Raw genomic sequence first — 18,583 nt, 5'->3', positions numbered from 1 at the left:
AAAATAATATCCAAACACAAATGATGGCTGCTCTTCCCCCAGAGCGGAGTTCCTTTTCGTTACCATTCACTATTACGGGGCTAGACTTCGCTGGCCCATTTGCCGTAAAAACGGCAAAAGCTATGTGTGCGTATTTGTATGTTTCAGCACGAGAGCCATTCATCTCGAACTTTGCTCAAGCCTTTCTGCAGACTCCTTTTTAGCAGCATTTACTAGGTTCGTAAGCCGAAGGGGTCTTCCCAACAAAATTATGTCCGACAACGGTACGAACTTTATTGGTGCTGAGAGAAGGCTACAATATGAATTTCAACAATTTCATAAGGAAGTTGCTGATGATATATCAAAGAGATATGCTTTTCAAAATTTCCGATGGGAATTTATCCCACCTAATGCACCGCATATCGGAGGATTATGGGAAGCCGGCGTTAAATCATTCAAAATCCACTTTAAAAAGATTGCTCAAAATACTAAGTATACGTTTGAAGAATTGACAACTCTCCTAACTCGAATTGAAGCCGTTTTGAACTCCCGGCCACTATCTCCAATGACTGATGATCCTTTAGAATTGAATGCCTTAACGCCAGGTCATTTGCTACGAGGAGCTCCACTGGTAGCTACGCCCGAAATTGTTTCTGACAATTTACAGTTAAATGACAGATGGGAAAAACTAAAGTCTTTACAACATAAATTCGCAAGACGATGGAAAGATGAATATCTTAAGGAGCTTCAGAGAAGATACAAATGGCCCGCGCCTTGTGAGAATCTCAAAGTTGACCAGATGGTTGTTATTAGAGACGATCAACTTCCGCCTTGTGAATGGAAGCTCGGGCGGATCACAAAAACTTTTCCAGGACGAGATGGATACGTAAGAGTAGCAGAAATTAAAACCTCTAGCGGAATTACTACCCGGGACATAACACGACTAGTTCCTCTGCAATTCATCTCAAACTCCACCTCCACTCAATTATAACCACTTTTTTTCTCATGAATCTCACCACAACTATTTCTCATCCTCAAGTCAAGCTGGACCACAGGGTGATTGAAAAATAATAATAATAAATTCTAATCTGCATTGTTTTTTTTTTTTTGGGGTTTTCTCTTGTTTTATTTCATAGGGCTCCTAGAAACCCAAAAATTCACCAATGCCGAATTTGCGAACGATTCCACTCTTTAAGGTTTTGTAGACGGTTTTTGGATATGGACATTGGTGAAAGACGTCGTGAAGCGAGACGGTACGGCTACTGCATGAATTGCCTTGCCAGATCACACAAATCTTACGAGTGCCCTTCCGAATCAGCGTGTAAAAAATGTGGCGGAGAACATCATACCCTTCTTCACCTTCACCCCGTGGAACGGCTAACTTTAGACCAAATGGAAATGGGTCGTGTTCCTTCTGATGTGTCACATCTTCTGGAAAGAACAACTTCCGTCCGAGGCGTCACCCATCATGATATTTCATTTACCAGAAGACAACGTTCCCCAGCACGAAAACAGAACAACGAGCATCGGCGAATAGTCCAGCGGCCAACGATTACAGAGAACTCACGACGTTATGCTAACCATCGACCTTCACATCGTAACCATCGTACTGACGGACGAGTCTTATCTCGCAGTGCACGAAATTCTCATCAATTAGACATGGTGCACATCGCTCTCAAAACTTTACAGCGTCTCACTCAAGCTATTGTGTGATGAATCTTGCCCTTTATTTCGGCAAGGCGGGGGAGGATGTTGAACGCAGTTTGGTCTTCATGAATTTATTGAATTGTATTGCATTGAAATGGATTGAATTGTAATGAATTGAAACTTATTGAATTGAAAAGTATTGAATTGAATTGTATAGTTTTATAAAAATCACTTCCAGTTTATAAAGCAATGAATTAAGAACAATACAACACTGAATTAAGATTTTTGTAATGACGATTGGCAACTCCCTTTATCTTTTTTATCCGCTTTTAATTTATAAGAGGGTTCCTATCATGTAAAACAGGAAATCTCCTGCTTCTTGCCGCTTGACTGTCAACTTGATCACATCGTTGCCTCTCGTTTCCCGTAGGAATCTCTCCCGTATCTCAAACATAATAAATGTAAGTGACACGAAATACCACCTGGTTTTAATTTGGGTTGCCGGGAATATTTCGTCGGAGCAAATTGGGGTATTTGCTAGAGTTTCCAACTTTAATTTATTTGATCTTTTTGGAACCTAAGTTCCACTCAACAACCAAGCACTGGTGTTTTGCATGAACCTAAGTTTCTTGTTATTGCAAAACATTCGGTGTCTTGACGAACCTTAGTTCACCATTAAATCTCGCCAATAGGCATAATATACACAGCTAAGTATATTCTACACAAAGCATTCTCAATTTCCCCCCATTTTTGCTTTGGAACCATACCGTCCAATGCTCCTTTATTTATGATAGCCATCACAAGGCTGTCTTTAGCAACTGAGGCAAACGATCGTTGATCCCTTTTGGAGGATGGCAGCTCATCCGGTGATCGTTCCCTTTTTCCAGCCTCAAGAATTCCTTGAGCCCATTTTAAGGAATCGCTTTGTTTAGCCGACAACGTGCTTGGGTCGACTGATCCTAACTTCTTTAGGATAAACAAAGCATTTCTGCGTTCCTTGAATCTCTTTCGTGAGGGATTACCTCCTTTTGATGTCGTTACCTTAGAAAAAGTTCGACTTGTCAGTGTGTCGCCACCTGTCGACCCGTCTACAGGTCGACTAATTGGGCCTAACTCTTGGTCATTGCCCAGATTTATAACTCCAGTCGATACCCGTCCACTGGGCCCTGAAGTTAGCAACCCAGTGGATGACTTGGAATTTCGCTGCATGGTGGCTTAATATCCCACCACACTTGAAATTCGTAGTAGGTACCTATTACTATGAGTTTATCCGCTATTGAAAAAACACGTCCGTTCCGTTCGACGGTTGAATAGGAGTGTGCTAAGGCGTTTTGTTATGGTGCCAACAAACCCAGGTTCAACCCCTGGTCGGAGCGAAAAAGGTTTTCAAATTGTAAAAAATTAGATAATAGGAAAATAATAGTGTAATAAAAAATATGGATGAAACAAAAAGTGAAATTGGTTGAAAACATTTTTTTTTTCGCTTTTTAAATTTCTTCATTGCTTATCATTTTAGCATTATGGGCACAATTTTTTTCTTGGTTCATTAAAAGAAATCGGAACGTACGAGGAGTAAGTCAAAATATTCAGACAAAGGAAATTAAAAAACGGTGGAAAATATACAAAAAATACAAAGGGATATTCATAAAAATAACGAAAGGGCACTATACTCTTTTTAGAGTTGGGACAGTAAAATGAAAAGGAGGAAATAGTTAAAAATTAAACAGTAAAATGTATAAAAACAAAGTTTAGTTTCTCTTTATTAATAAGTAGTCCAGGAGGAGTTGACGGACACGTTCAAATATAAAAGAGAGCATTAAGTTCGAGTTTCGTTTATTTTCTTTAAAATGAATTATTAAAGAAAGGTAAAAGGCAAAACAGGGTAATTTTAGAGCGATAATGCCAACTTAATACCGGCCTTAAAAGTAAAAATGAAATTAAGTACAAAAAACGATAAGTTGTAAATGCATTTAAATGCATTAAAAACTGTTCACGCCTAAATAAATGTATGTGTATAAAATTATTTATGTAAGTTTATACTCGACTCAACGTGTTCTTCTTTTGTTAGAGTTTTTGAATTCCTTTCAAAATTTCAAACTTTCATACCAAAAACAGTTTTTTGTTACAAAATTGATATTTTTGTAATAAAAAAATAATATTTTATCCAAAAGCTCAGTCCATTTCGTTTATATCAAGCACTGTCCTTCTCTGACTGTATATCTTTAATAACCCACATTTCGAAGTTTCATTAGAAAAATTTAATATAGTATAAATAAAAATGTGTAAATTGAAAAAAATTGGTACGGTCGGAGCAGGGATTGAACCCACGACCCTTTGCATGCAAGGCAGACATGCTAACCACTGCTCCACGTGGCCAAAAAATGTATGTTTCTGTTAAATAATATTATGTTTGCATGGGCTCGTGGGCGCTGCAAACTATGCTATATAAATGTAACGTATAACGATAATTTTCTACTGGTGACTATAACACCTACGTAGCCCAGTGGATAGTGTGTTAGCTTACAAACTGTATGGTCCTCGGTTCGATTCTCCATCCAGGCGAAAGGTAAAATTTATAAAATTGAATAATATCTTCAACATTATTTGTATTACAGAAAAACGTACCAAGAACTTAAAAAAAATCGTGGAAGTGAAAATTATGTTAGGGAATGAGCACAATCTTCTTTGGAGAAAATTCTTCCAATCATATAATATTTTTGGGTTCAAACGCTTCTAAACATATAATATGTTCACATAAAACAAACATATTAATGTTTCGGCAGTATCCAATAATATATGTGCTTCCTGCAAAATATGTTTGGAACATAAATCTATGGATTTATACTTATTACTTTGTTATGAATGAACATGAATTTGAATTTGAATTATACGCTAACCGTTACAGTTTAGAAGTAATTAAGAAATGAATTTTATAGTTTGAATGTTACTCTTTGAAAAACGAATGTCATGTAAAAGGAAAGTTTTTGTACTAAAAAGATAGATATTTTTTCCTGGAAAGTCTTTTCATTTTAAATTGTTCACTTTTTAAAACCCCGTCAAGGAAGCAACATCGTCTTGGTGAGAAACATAACCATCAATAAAGTCAACAGTGAACTAATTCTGCTTGGTGTTCTTATTGTATCTTTACCTCTTCTCTGGGTTACTATACTTGTGTGGGTTAATCTCATTCCCTGAGAGATCTCATCCCACAAGTAACTTGGGTTTTTGTCTTTACAGCCTCGTTTTCTCTTATGGGATTATATTATCTCTGTACCTATAAATACAGTCCACAACAACAACAACTTCAACCAGTCAGTATTAGTGGTCCACTCCCTCCAACCCATCATCACGATCCACTGTGTGTTGGAGTCATTCCCCCACCAGCTAGTTAGACTCTATTTGTTCAGTTAGAGAAGCGATTCTTTTTTTTTGAGGGTGCAACCATTATACACTCCGATGACTTCAGATCTAGCTTAGATCTGTGTTGTTTCGGCACATGCACTAAAGCAGCACATCCGAACATTTTCAGATGTTTCAAATTTGGTTTTCGGCCAGACCCTATTTCTTCTGGGCATTTCTTGGTTCCTAGACGTGGTACTCTATTTATCAAGCACGAAGCGGTAGAAGCAGCTTCTGCCCAAAAACGTTGATCAAGGCCACTATCTATTAGCATGCATCTTACTCTCTCTATGATCGCCCGGTTAATCCGTTTAGCGACTCCATTTTGTAAGGGCACGATTTTTGATGTAGTATTCCACACTTACGTAGTATTCCACCCTAAACCAAATTGAATTAGTAAACATACATTTGTGGGGTAACATTGATCTAGCTATGGGAGATAAACCGCAGTTGCATATTTAAGAAAATTAAGGGGTACATGTTTATGGGTGCTTTGTATCAATCTGACTGTAGTTCATAGTCAGTGTTGTCAGGGATAATGTGCGGTTTACCCTACAAGGACAAAAAAAGTTCCCTGCTTTCCCATACATTCCCAAACAATTTTCCCTACAATATTTTTCGTTAAATTTAAAAAAATGTACAAAACAAAAATGGTTCTAAGTACTTTATTAGCTTAAAACATGAATATGCAACATATATAACTTAGAATATAAATTTGTATTACCACCACGGTTGCCACAGTTGGTAGAATTCTACCCAAAATAGTAATTGTTTTTGTTAAATCTCTATAAAAATAAAATTTTGGAAAAAGTTTCTATAAACAAATTTTTGTGAGAAAATTTGTTATAGAAGTAATATTTTGAAAAAAAAAATCTATAGAAATACAATTTTCACAAATTTTCTATAGAAATAAAATGTTGACAAAATTTTCTACAGGAATAAAGTTTTGACAAAAATTTCTATAGAAATATTTGTTTGGTAGATTTGTGGTAATCTTCAAATTTTTTTTGGCACGAGTGGTAACTGTTGTTACCACACATTGTTAAAGATCTAGCGTTGCCAGCTTCTAATTTCCTCCTCTAGAGCCACCAAAATGTAAAAATTATTACAAATTGTGTTGAGTGAAAATGTCCCTACATTGTGGCCCTACAAGACGCTAAATATTAGAAAAACCCCACATGTAGGGAATTTCCCCTACTTCTAGTAACACTGGCTGTAGTTAATATTGCACCTACGGAGTTAGTATTCCACTAATATTGAGCCCATTATTAAAAAAGAGAAAATCGTTCAATTTGTATGGGTAATAAATCCAAATTTGTAAAAATCGAGCAATATTCTTATGTAAGGGCTACAAGTACATATAAATGCGATCGGCTAGTACATCAAAATTTGAAATTTGAATAACATTGGTTAATAAATAAGAGTACTATGGCCAATTTTGGAAAAATCGAGCGATGCATATAAGTTAATACATTTGGTTTCCTTTTCGTTAAAAAAAAAATATATTCTTTATTTTCATTTTATTTTTCTCACAACTACTGTCTCTGCCCATTGGCAACTTACAACCAGTGTCTCTGCCCATTGGCAACTTGCAACTGCCTAGTATAACTTAAAGCTATCTTTTTTAAAAAGCAAGCATAACTGCTGACAAATCTAAATATGTTAAATTAATATTTTCTACTGCTGACTTAGTGTCTGCAGAATAGTGTAATATGAAACTTTTGTTTTTCAATTCCACAATACGGGTCGCGCGTGTGGCAAAGAATGCAAAGAAGCAAAAAATGACAAATAAAAAATATACAAAAATATTTGAAGATATTCGATCCTGTATCTTAACTCCTCCCCTCGTAAAATCAATCGTCCCAATTGTTAAAAAGTTGGGAGATCATTAGCACTACAGAATTTTCTCGTAGTTTCCGGTAAAGAAGATGAAGCGTTTGGTATAGTTTCTTCATTGACTATTTTAATTACGTTAATAACCGAATTGTTTTTATGTTTGCGAAAAAGTAAGCAAACTGCAAACGCTAGTATAACAAATAATCCGATATTACTATAAAACATTAATTTTCCTTTAGTTGATTGGAATTTATTGAATCAATATTATTATTGTGCAAATTTTTCATCATTTCTAACGATAGGACTTCTTAATTAATGATTTATTTGTTGTTATTTGTAGCAAAGCCGGAAGGGGTTTCAAAGTCGAAATTTTTCTTGAAATGAATGTTCGATTCTCTATTTTTATTGATTCATTGTGGAATTGAATTAGGTACGATCCCGATAATTCGTACGTCTTATTTTCTGATACTTCGACGATACCGTTAAATTTGTTCAAAAATATAATTCCCGGATGTAATTCTTGTATTTTAATGACATGTTGATTATTTATGAACGTGCAATTATGATTCTTGCTTTTCAAAAGTGAAGGTATACAATTAGTGTTACTTATATCAGTTAAATGTTCAGTATTGCATATTGTTAATTTATTAAATTGATTACATTCATTCATAATTTCAAAAAATCTATTTTCACATTTAATTATATTTTCTTTATTAATTTTTATCATTATTTTGTCTTGGTATACTGGTTTAATTAATAACTTTTCACAATTCGTTCGTTCGATTGATGGCAAGCTAACAATATAAATTAGTGACGAATGGTCAGTTGCTATTTTAATATTTGCAAATCCTAAAGCTTCTTCCAAATTATTACATGGAAATTCCTCATGATCCAGAAACTCTTTAGATTCGTCAATTTCTTTTTCTGATAATAAGAACGAATTTACTACACCTGCTTTAGCCCATTGCAGAGCGTACTCTATATTCTAATGTCCTTTGAACTTCTTCGAATGATTGAATTGTTTTAATAATTGTATTGGTTGTACTAGTCAGTTTGTTAATCCTTTCTATTGTGTTTTCGTTGATTAGTCTCTGTCGTTCATTATTTCTTAACAGTCCGTTAATTTTGTTTACTACAATGTCATGGTCGTCGTGGTCTGGTGAGACTGCTATCCATTTCCAAGCTGATCCCAATAAATTAATTGATCGTTTGACTCTTGGTCTCATTTTTCTTATTTGAGTTTTTAATTGATAGATCTCATGTCGTAAGTACGGAAGTATTGTTCTATTTCGGAGTACTTTTTCGTCAATGTCTCTTTCCAAGTTGTCAATGGTTCGTTCATAGTCATTTAATTCAATAATATGAATAAGCTTAAAATTTCCATTCTGTATCCTCGCTTGGCCTAAATGAATTGTTATTAATTGAGAATTTGTATAGTCCAATATTTGGACTTCAGTTCCGCAAATTGTGAACAATGTTAAAAACAATATTAAAGGAATCATATTCTGAAAAAAAAAAATATTTCAAATATCTAATTAGGTTTTGATAATATCTTTGTGGATTATCCTATTACGAAAATTAATTCTAATCTTATTTCCTAAGTCTTCCTTAACTTTTTGTTTCCTGAAACGTGGTAATAATTTATTTCTTTGTCCAATGATTTTCTCGTAAACTATGTCGCCTTCTTCATAAGTTTTTACTTGATTTGACGTATTCTTTAATAGCATTTTCTCCTGCGCCTTCTTAAGAGTTCCTACTAAATTATGCTGTACTTTGCTAAAAAATATATCTATTGGTTTACTTTGTGTCGCGGAATGTATTGTCTGATTATATTGTTGGGCCGCTCTATAAAAGGTTTCTCTATCGTCTACTAAATGAAATTCGTCTTTAATACACCTTGCTGTCTCTGTTAGGGTAGAATGGACTCTTTCGATTTGGCCATTCGTTGTGCTATGACGTGAGGTACAAAAATATAGTTCAATTCCTAATCTTTGCATAAGAGATTTAAATTGTGCAGTGCAAAAGCCTGGTTCGTTATCTAATGTAATTTTTCTTCCATTTGGGAAGGATTGTAAAACATCTAAAATTTTTTCACCTAAATTAGTTTTATCTTCTATGTCTTTTATAACTAAAAATTTTGAATAAGAGTCTATGCAAGTTATAAATTTCTTCTTTCTTTCAAACCTTCTGCATAGAAAATGTCTATATTTAGATACTCCCCCTCCTTGTTGGGAATCGGAGCCTCTCTTTTTGAGGATGTCTGTTATATTTATGCCTGTTGCATATAGTACAATGTCTGATGTATTCTTTAAAGTCTTTTGGCATTTTTGGCCAATAGTATTGTTTATAAATCTGTGTATGATTTTCTCTACAGCTTCGATGAGCTCGAGAATGTGTGCCCTGTATTATACTTTGTTGGTCATCAACATTTGTTACGTCTATTGGAAAAATACGCGTGTAAACAAATTTATTTGTAAAAACTCCTTTTACCGTCTCTTTAAAATCATAAAGATCCTCTTGAGTGCAATGGATCGCAGTTACTAAATTTGGCCTAAGAAATTCAATAAGGATGGATTTTAAATTTTCCCTGGTGTCATATTCGATTATATGTCTAGTCCTTTCAAAGTTCGCTATTGTTTGGTGCAATGAAAAATTAGATTTACTTAAAAGAATCTGTTGTTTAAACTCGTTTAGAGGTTTTGCAATTTCTGTAATATGAAAATCATCACTACTTTCTGTGGAATGTTGGGTTTCACGCAAAGAATCTTCATCAGATATATTATTTAAATACTGTCGAGAAAGAGCATCTGCGACAACATTACTGACCCCTGGTTTATAAATCATTTTGGGAGAAAACTCCTCAATAAAAGAACGCCATCTTTTAATTTTTGCATTAGGATTACGTGTGGAAATAGCGAATGTTAGTGGTTGGTGATCTGTATGGATTTCTATATTTGAGCTACCGTATAAATAGTTCCTTAAATTTTTTAAAGCCCAAACTATGGCATAGAGTTCTTTCTCGTTTGTTGCGTAGTTCTTTTCTGTCGAGTTTAATGTTTTGGAACTGAAAGTGATGGGTTTGCCCTCTTGACTAAGCACAGCTCCTATTGCGTCATTAGAGGCATCAGTAGTTAATACGAATTTTTTGTTGAAATCAGGCTGTACTAATTCTACTTGTTCTAAAAGCACTTTCTTTAATTTCTCAAATGTTAAGATACCTTCTTCATCAATTTTTATTTCAATTTTTTTCGAAAGATGTTGAGATACTTTACCATTTTCCCCAGACAAGTATCTAGTTAACGGTTTTGCTATGTCCGCGTAGTTTTTAATAAATTTTCTATAATATCCGATCATGCCGAGAAAACTTCGGAGTTGTCTTAGAGTTTTAGGCAATGGATATTCATTAATCGTTACTATTTTCTTTGGATCAGTTTTAATTACGTTTTGAGCAACAACGTAACCCAGGAATTCTACTTCCTTTTCATAGAATTTAGATTTTTCTAAAGATATTTTCATATTGGACTCTTTTAGTTTATTTATTATTAAATTCAAATGTTCAGAATGATCTTTTATAGTGGACGAGTAGACGATTATATCGTCTATATAAACGTGACAAGTTTTTCCTATAAATTCGCGAAGGATATCATCCATAGCGCGTTGAAAAATGCTTGGACTATTTTTTAGCCCAAAGGGTAATCTAATAAATTCATATTTTCCGTTATTAACGGAAAATGCTCTTTTTTCTATGTCTTGTTCTTTCATAAGAATCTGATGAAATCCAGATTCTAAATCTATCGTGGAAAAATACTTTGCTGTCCCCAAATTGGACAATATTACATTACAGTCGGGTATTGGGTATTTATCGGAAATTGTCTGCTCATTCAATTTTTTATAATCAATAACCATTCGCATCTTTTGCGTTCCATTTTCATTTGTTCCCTTTTTTTGGAACAACCCATATGGGTGAATTGTAGGGACTTTTACTAAGACGTATAATTCCGTCCTCTAATAACCTTTTTACTTCTTGATTTACAAAACTGTTGGCAGAGAGGGGATAGGGATATTGCTTGCTCCATATAGGGGCGTCAGCAATTGTACGTATCTCTGCTCTAACATCCGTCCTAAACGGTAGATTCATATTTATGTTGGAATGCAACTTTTCTATATTTTGTACAACATTCCTTTTTAAAATATTTGTCGAATCTTTACTTTCGTCATAAAGATTCTCATTATTTACCACACTTTCACTAAAAATATTGTTTTTAACGTTGTCTACTAAATTATCATTTTCACGAATTATATTTAGCGGTTCGCAGTTTATAATTTTCTCACAATGGTTGCCACAAGTTAAAATACCTTCCTTAAAATTCAATATTATATTAGCTTTCTTCATAAAGTTATACCCGATAAGAATGTCCGCTTCCAAATTTGAAATTTCATAAAATCTCTCTTTGAAACCAAAAACCGTTGCTTCATAAAAATAATTGATGATGGTAAAACCATTGATGGTTCTTACCCTTTTTTTAATTTCTAATTCTTTTCTATTCGTGAGAACACCCGGACTACAGTAACAGCTAGTTGCGCCACTGTCTATCAAAATTCTGAGTCGTCTTCCTGTAGACGCTGTCCTGATGATGTAGGGCAGTCCGATCCTACTCCTAAAAAAGACTCCTCGTGTAAGTTGTTTATCCTTTGTGTCTTGTGTTTAGGTTGGTGGCTAAGTTGACCACTGCTTGTAATCTGTCTTTTAACACCGTACTGATTACTATGGTGTTGCGGTTTGAAGTGGTTATTATGATAAAAGGGTGTCTTGGTTACGATATTTTGGGAACTTCCTAATTCCATAGGTTCTGGTTTGGATTCAAGCTGTCTGTTAAACTGTTGGTTAAAATGTGATTCCTTTCGACCACGATTAGGAAAACGTAAATAACTTAAAATTATTTTGACTATTCTGCCTACTAAAATGAAAGGCAAAATTAGCTCGAATTTTGTTGGATTCTAGTTCTTGGGCCTTTGCTAACGCATCTGGCAAAACTACTTGGTGATATGGAAAACAATATATCGTTCAATGGAGGATTTAATCCTGTCATAAATACTCTGAGTGCGTACTGTCTATTGCGGTTGTTTAATTCCTTGGTCAGGTTCGAATTATTTCCATGTGTCATTATTGTTTTATTAATTAGGTCGGTTAGTTTTTTATTTACCTCATTATAATAGGTCATTATTGACTGTGGTCCCTGCCTCATTACACTGAGTTCCTGTTCGATAAGGTGTAGCGGTCTTTTGTCCGCATATGCAAAATCTAAACGACTGATAATAGCGTCAAAATTTAGAACAGTTCCATGGTTAGTTAATGTGTCATTAGCTTCGTCTATTATTTTATTACGCAGAATGGTTAGAGCAGAGTAGTATCGCTTACTACCTCTGGTATACAAGTTCATGGTATGAGTTGCAGCTTCACGCCAGCTGACATACGAATTTTTACCGTCAAACGTCGGCATAGATTTAACTACGTCTAGCGGTTCGTCACATCGAACGCCTATTTGAATGACTTCTTCCTCAAATTCTGTAACCGCATCAGAAGAGGTTAATCGCCCTAAGCTCCTAGTTAACTCCTCTATTTTGGTCAACAACGGACTTGTCTGTGCTATGATTAAAGCTTTTACTTCCTCTGTTGTCGCCATGGTGTTGGTGCTTAGTGAACTGAACAACTGTGATAAATGATTAATTTCTGAATCCAGGTTTGACAATTTTCCAGTATTAGTTACAACAAATCAATCTTTTTTTTTAATACGCAGTAATTTTATCAACAGAAAGTATTATAGGCAATTCAACACAAATATATTCTGTCCAAAGTATGGCTTAACAATTATTTAATATTTTGTAGTTATTTTTCCTTTATATCAACACAGTAACACAATTTCACACAAATACAAGACATTCAAAGATTATATAGTTTAATAAAATCTATATTTGTTCAATAGTTTAATATTCAAATCTTTCAATAATTTCAAACAACATCTGTATTTTTATATAGTATATAAAAGATTTTTAAAAGTCTAAATAACTTAGAAGAATATTATTAATATAAATGACAAAATTCTTACTAGTTGTAGGTGGTAATGATGACGTCGTCTTGGTGGATGCTGATGGTGTTGTCGTCTTGGCTGCTGATGATGTTGTCGTCTTGGTTTTCTTCTCTTAGGCAAAGTATTTCTTGAAGATTTAATTTTAAGGTTTCATAGCACAGTACTTCTTGTAGTTTTAAATTTAATTTTCAATGTTTGATCTTGTGAGATTCTTTGGCACAGTCATTAATTTGTAGAAATTTTATTCAATTTATTAGTGATTCACCTCACTGTCTTAGTTTTTCTTCTCTTGGAGAGAATACTTTTTTATTTTTTCTCCCTTTGTTTTTAAAGGATACTTTTTTATAAAAATAATTCGTTGCACTTAGAGTTTTTTTCTTCTCTTTTTTATCAGAATAATTCACTGCACTTAGAGTTTTTTTTCTCTTCTCCTGTGAGAATACTTATTAAATTTTTTCTCCTCTTTAAAGGATACTTTTTGTTACTTTAGCACTTGGGAATCACCACCGAAGTCCTTACTTGTTTTTTTAGGACTACTATCCGATGGGCTATCCCGGACGAGCCCCCAGTTAATACATTTGGTTTCTTTTTCGTTAAAAAAATATATTCTTTATTTTCATTTTATTTTTCTCACAACTACTGTCTCTGCCCATTGGCAACTTACAACCAGTGTCTCTGCCCATTGGCAACTTGCAACTGCCTAGTATAACTTAAAGCTATCTTTTTTAAAAAGCAAGCATAACTGCTGACAAATCTAAATATGTTAAATTAATATTTTCTACTGCTGACTTAGTGTCTGCAGAATAGTGTAATATGAAACTTTTGTTTTTCAATTCCACAATACGGGTCGCGCGTGTGGCAAAGAATGCAAAGAAGCAAAAAATGACAAATAAAAAATATACAAAAATATTTTATTTATTATTTATTATTTGAAGATATTCGATCCTGTATCTTAACTTATAAAGGGTGATTTGTTAAGAGCTTGATAACTTTTTTTTAAAAAAAACGCATAAAATTTGCAAAATCTCATCGGTTCTTTATTTGAAACGTTAGATTGGTCCATGACATTTACTTTTTGAAGATAATTTCATTTAAATGTTGACCGCGGCTGCGTCTTAGGTGGTCCATTCGGAAAGTCCAATTTTGGGCAACTTTTTCGAGCATTTCGGCCGGAATAGCCCGAATTTCTTCGGAAATGTTGTCTTCCAAAGCTGGAATAGTTGCTGGCTTATTTCTGTAGACTTTAGACTTGACGTAGCCCCACAAAAAATAGTCTAAAGGCGTCAAATCGCATGATCTTGGTGGCCAACTTTCCGGTCCATTTCTTGAGATGAATTGTTCTCCGAAGTTTTCCCTCAAAATGGCCATAGAATCGCGAGCTGTGTGGCATGTAGCGCCATCTTGTTGAAACCACATGTCAACCAAGTTCAGTTCTTCCATTTTTGGCAACAAAAAGTTTGTTAGCATCGAACGATAGCGATCGCCATTCACCGTAACGTTGCGTCCAACAGCATCTTTGAAAAAATACGGTCCAATGATTCCACCAGCGTACAAACCACACCAAACAGTGCATTTTTCGGGATGCATGGGCAGTTCTTGAACGGCTTCTGGTTGCTCTTCACTCCAAATGCGGCAATTTTGCTTATTTACGTAGCCATTCAACCAGAAATGAGCCTCATCGCTGAACAAAATTTGTCGATAAAAAAGCGGATTTTCTGCCACTGATTTTGGTAATAAAATTCAATGATTTGCAAGCGTTGCTCGTTAGTAAGTCTATTCATGATGAAATGTCAAAGCATACTGAGCATCTTTCTCTTTGACACCATGTCTGAAATCCCACGTGATCTGTCAAATACTAATGCATGAAAATCCTAACCTCAAAAGAATCACCCTTTATATGGAAGCTATATCTAAATCTGAAGCAATTTGCATAATATTTTGCGGGTTTGATTAATACTTGGAGTAAAATAAGGGTTCTATTGCCAAATTTGGGAAAATCGGGCGGTACATATATATGGGAGCTATAGCTAAATCTGAACCGATTTTGATGATTTTTGGCACATATAGTTAGTGCTATAGAAGATTACATTTAGCCCACTTTGAGTAAGATCGGTTAATAAATAAGGGTTCTATGGCCAAATTTGGCAAAATCGGGCTATACATATATATGGGAGCTATAGCTAAAACTGAACCGATTTCGATGATTTTTTGCACATGTAGTTAGTGCTATAGAAGATAACATTTAGCCAACTTTGAGTTAGATCGGTTAATAAATAAGGGTTCTATGGCCAAATTGGGAAAATCGGGCTGTACATATATATGGGAGCTATATCTAAATCTGAACCGAATTCGATGAAATTTTGCAGACTTGAAGGGCGATGAAAAAGATTACCTTTTGCCAAATTTGGTGACGATCCGTTTGTAAAAAAGCGCAACGTGACCCCATTTGTCGAAATCGGGCGATACATATATATGGGAGCTATATCTAGGTTAGGTAAGGTTAAAGTGGCAGCCCGATTAAGATTCAGGCTCACTTAGAGTATTCAGTCCATTGTGATACCACATTAACTAAAAGTACCTATTACATATGGGCACTTCTAGTTTTAACCGCTGAACCTTCTTGATTATTTTTCTTTGTTGAACCAACCAGATTGTTCCAAAAACATTAGCAGACTGCTTACGTTAACGTTTTCCAGATCCGCCAGTAATCTGAAGCTATATGCTCCTAAAAGTTGCTTGCGCTTTACACAAAATGCAGGACACTCACACAAGAGGTGTTTAATCGATTATTTTTCCTCCGCATCATGACAGCTCATACAATAGTCATTATACTTCGCGCCAATAGTTTTTGAAAAATCGCCTATCAGGCAGCGACCCGTTATAGCAGATATCAGGAGTGATATCTGACGTCTCGAGAACATTAGCATATCTAGTGTGCGGTTTAAGTTGAAATGGGGCCACATTTGCTTGGTGTCGTTACAACCCTTGCAAGTCTTCCATCGAACATTTGCCATCATAACAGCCTTCTCACGCAGCATGAGCTTGTAGGTAGCTAGGGGCATACCAACAAATTCTAGTTCCCCTGGAATATGTAAGGTAGTCCCTAGCCTTGCCAACTCATCCGCTTCGCAGTTCCCCGGTATGTTCCTATGGCCAGGCACCCATATTAGGTGAATATTGTACTGCTCAGCCATCTCATTGAGAGATTTGCGGCAGTCGATGGCCGTTTTCGAGTTGAGGAACACAGAATCCAAGGATTTTATTGCAGGTTGACTGTCTGAGTATATATTAATGCCCACATTTTTTGGAACATTACTTCTCAGCCAATTCGCCACCTCTCTTATTGCTAATATTTCAGCCTGAAAAACACTACAGTGATTAGGTAATCTTTTCGCTATTCGAAGTTCCAGATCATTAGAATATACTCCGAACCCCACTTGTCCATCCAATTTGGAGCCATCAGTGTAGAAATCTATATATTCTTTATTCCCCGGGGTCTGTGTGCACCACGCCTCACTGTTGGGATTAGAGTCTCAAACTTTTTGTCGAAAAGTGGACTCGCCAAAGTGTAATCCACTACGTTAGGCACATCTGGCATTATTTTGAGGACAGAACTGTGACCAATATTTCTCTTAGGCACATTTTTTGGAAGATCAAACTTATTATACCCTGACCACTATGTGGTTTAGGGTATAAAAAAACATGAGTTTTATTTATGTTTATCATTTTCGCATTACGGGCACATTTTTTTTTGTTTCGTCAAAACAAATCGGAACGTATGACGAGTAAGTCAAAATATTCAAACAAAGCTAATTAAAGGGATCTTCATAAAAACTAACGAAAGGGCACTATACACTGAAAAAAAGCATGCCTGGTTCCAAAGATTGTATATCTACTATACAATTTTGGCATTGATTCCGAACCAATGAAGCGGAGAATTCAAGTAAGGATATTTTTAAGACACAATTCTCTTTTAAATGTGGGTTTTGCGTATTTGACTCTATGAAGCAAATTTTAATTTTTCGCTTTTTCAGTTTTTTTTTCATATGCTATAAAAAGTCGGTTAAAAACAAGACTTTCAGTAGAAATTATGCTATGTTTCAAGAAAAAACGTCTTTAAAATAAAGTGTTGAAAAAACATGTCCTATTTTTTAACGATTTTTGCTTTGTAATCAAGATACAAAAACGCAACAAATTTAAAGACAATTTCATTAATTTTAAAGAAGTTTTTTGAATTACTATAGTTCCTTTTTATTAATGAGTAGTCCAAGAGGAGTTGACGAATTCTTTCGAAAATAAAAGCGGGCATTGAATTCGAGTTTTGCCGCTAAAATTATTTCTCAATTTAGCGTCAAAACTCGAATCGGTAAAACCAGAATAACATTATAACTTTTTTTCGGTAAATTGTATTATAACAGGGTGGAGAATGATCCAAAGCAAAAATTGAATAAGTTTATTTTATTTAAAATAAATTATTAAAGAAAAGTAAAAGGGTAAACATGGCCATTTTAACGCGATAATGCCAACTTTATACCGGCCTTAAGAATTAAATTAAGTACAAAATTATTCGTTAGTAAAAATTCATATTTATTTGTATTTCTAAATTAATGGTGCTACATGGTAACAAACAATTGTTCACACCAAAATAAATTTATGTGCTGGTTGTAAAATTACTGTTTAGAATTTAAATATAATGTGCTTTTGAATGGTTCACGTTTTTAATTTGTAAGAGTTTTTGAATTTCTTCGAAAATTTCAAACTTGTATACAAAAACCTTTTTTTGTTACAAAATTTTTATTTTTGCAATAAAAAAAAAAAAATAATATATGACTTGAACTCAGTCCATTTCGTTTATATCAAGCACTGTTCTTTTCTGACTTTACGTCTTTTATAAAACACACTCTACCGTTTCGTAGTAAAAATTTAATATAGTAGTATGTAATGTTGAACACCTTTTGGGGATATTCCGAACGTATCTGGAATATACTCGTATGTAAAAAAATATATGTAAAAAAAAATAAAAATAAAAAAATTGGTGTGAGGGAATATACAATTAGGCAGAAAAAAAATTTTGAGCACAATCTTCTTTGGGAGAAAATTCTTCTAAGCACATAATATTTTTTGGTTCAAAATGTTTCCAAACATATTATATGTTCACATAATAACATATAGTTTTTTAGAAGACAACATTATTGAATTTGGATGGAAAAATACATAATGTTTGGAACTTAGACTACCCAAACATACCACACATATTGGAAGAAATCAAATATATAAATGTTTGGGCAATACCCAAAAATGTATATGCTTGAAGCAAAATGTGTTTGGGAGTATATGTTACAGAAGCGATTTTTTTGAGGGTGCAATTTGCAATATCATGCATTCAATCCATTTTTACTATTAGGAAATTTATCGACGAATATGCATATAAAGACGAACATTTTGATGATGATGGAGATTTAAACACAGAGTTTGATATAAATCGAGTTCATAGAAGGCGCACAAGACGTAAAATTCTATAGACGTAAAACTCGGCTGTAGAGCTGAATGTGGAATCGAACTGCACTCAGTGATAAACAGACGTTCACCACTGTGGTATCATAATTGACTGAAAAGTCTATGCGAAAATTAAG

General features: G+C 34.4%; 1 protein-coding gene across 1 annotated transcript in view; it reads right to left on the bottom strand.

Moving 5' to 3' along the window:
• AstCC (Allatostatin double C) overlaps positions 1-18,583 on the bottom strand; it is a 200,815-nt gene that overhangs the window by 109,150 nt on the left and 73,082 nt on the right. The window lies entirely within an intron of this gene.

This window comes from Haematobia irritans, chromosome 2 (genome assembly GCF_050003625.1).
Source record: "Haematobia irritans isolate KBUSLIRL chromosome 2, ASM5000362v1, whole genome shotgun sequence".
In the NCBI taxonomy this organism is placed as follows: Eukaryota; Metazoa; Arthropoda; class Insecta; order Diptera; family Muscidae; genus Haematobia; species Haematobia irritans.
This window is presented reverse-complemented; position numbering and strand designations above follow the sequence as displayed.